Genomic DNA, 2041 nt, shown 5'->3' with positions numbered 1-2041 from the left:
AGTTGGAGGTTAAACTTGGGTATACAAAATTACAAAAATAACCCGGGTTAATTATGAGCTATACATTTTTCATCAAGGGGCAAAAAAGTCTTTAATATATTCAACATTTAAAAAAATCAAAAAAATGAGAAAAAAGATAGGAGGGATTCTAAGCATTAGAAGGTGCCATCTCATTACCTTTGGTTTCTTCTTTAATATATATATAGATTATATGTAATGGTTATTTAAAATCATAAATTAATGTAGATTTTTTTTTTCTAAAATTTTTTTAACTAATGCAAAATTTATAATATATATAATAATCAATTCGGGAGCTCCGAGAAAGAAACTTGAGTCTCAGCAGAACCTTCCCTTTTTTTATCTCTCATTTTCTGTGAATTTTGTCCATTTTGTTCGGTTTGGAAGTTAAAATTATTTTAATTAATATATTATTTTATTTTTTCTTACTATATTGTTTATATTATATTATTAAATATTTGTTTTAATTATAAGTTTTAGGACTAAGTTACAGATTTGGTCCATGTACTTATGAACCTTGTTCAAAAACTTCTTTTTTTACGCTTTGACCTCTCCGCAAGTTGAGGACTTGCCACTTGTGGAGGTAGTGACATTTGAAATATTGAGAGAGAAATAGCTAAAAAATGAAACCAAAACTTGCAAATGACTATGTTAATTAATTTTCCAATAAAATATTGTAATTGATTAATTTTTCAAGATGTCATTTATGGTCATTTACATGTTCATCAGCTGGCTTATTAGCTAACAGCTGCCTTATCAGTCATCGTTTATCAGCTACCATCTAGCTTATCAACTATCAGTTAGCTTATAAGCTAATTTGTCAAACATATAAAAAGCAAATAAAAAATTTGTGTGTGGTTATTTATGATGATAACCCTTACATATTTGTACATAATATTATTGCACCTTTTGCTATGGTTATTGAATATTGATTTTGTTACTAAACAAGTAATTAGTTTGTTTCACATTCAAAATCAGAATTTGACAACTAATAGATCACTGACAGAGTATTCGAGCAATTGACCTTCGACTTATGCCATTAGTTGTTGTGGTAGCAACCTAAGTTTGCTGCTTGTTTTCTTCAGGATGACTTAATGGGAAACTGAACATATGCACTGAAGGTGCGTGAATCTCGATTGATTGGTACACAGTTGGTAACTGCAAACACCTCGACTAATCTTATGGGACCTTGAAGATAACAGCCAATAAAATCCGCAGTATGAACTTGAGGTTTCATATAACCATCTTTAGCAGTTAATCCTGGAGTATTTGACATTTTGAACCATCATATTCTGGCTTTCAAACCATCCACCCTTGTAAAATGCCCACAAAATAACCATATAGGAAAAATGGTTTTGGAAATAGAGTGGAAACATACATGCAAAAAAAAAAAAAAAACCATTCTACTTGGCATGGTTTGTTCATATGTGATGTCATCAAAGTCACTGCTTTTTTACATCTTTGCAAAATGGTGGTTAATTTTATACATCAAAATCCCTTTGTGGCCACATAGGTTCAAATGCAGTGATTCCGGACTATCTGCAAAACAAGTGGTCATCCTGGGATTAGTCGGCTCGCATAACAGGTTGGATATCCAAGTTAATTAAAAAATCACTGTTTCTTTACATCTTTGCAAAATGGTGGTTATTTGCAGCTTCTTGTCTTTGATTCTTTTTGTTGGTTGGGAAGGTTCCCCATGTGAACCTTACTGATTACCAGCTTATTGATATATCAGAGGATGGATTTTGTATGTTTCTTCATTTATTTACCTTCTTTTGCCTGCAATAAATAAATATATATATATATATATAAGGTTGGGTTCAAATAAAAACCACTTAATTTGTAAAAACCGTAAAAAACTCATTCAACCAATCATAATTTTTCATTTTGTTCATTTTTTTTTGTAATCATGAGAGATTGATTAACCATTTTTATTGTGGAGGGTGTTAATCATGGATATTATCATCTTCATTATTTTAATTTTAGAGAAATACATGAAACARTTTCATTAAAATTTCATTAA

Source organism: Cynara cardunculus (genome assembly GCF_001531365.2).
Source record: "Cynara cardunculus var. scolymus isolate 2C chromosome LG 15, CcrdV1, whole genome shotgun sequence".
Classification (NCBI taxonomy): domain Eukaryota; kingdom Viridiplantae; phylum Streptophyta; class Magnoliopsida; order Asterales; family Asteraceae; genus Cynara; species Cynara cardunculus.
The sequence above is the reverse complement of the archived record's forward strand: the minus strand, read 5'-3'. Positions refer to the sequence as shown.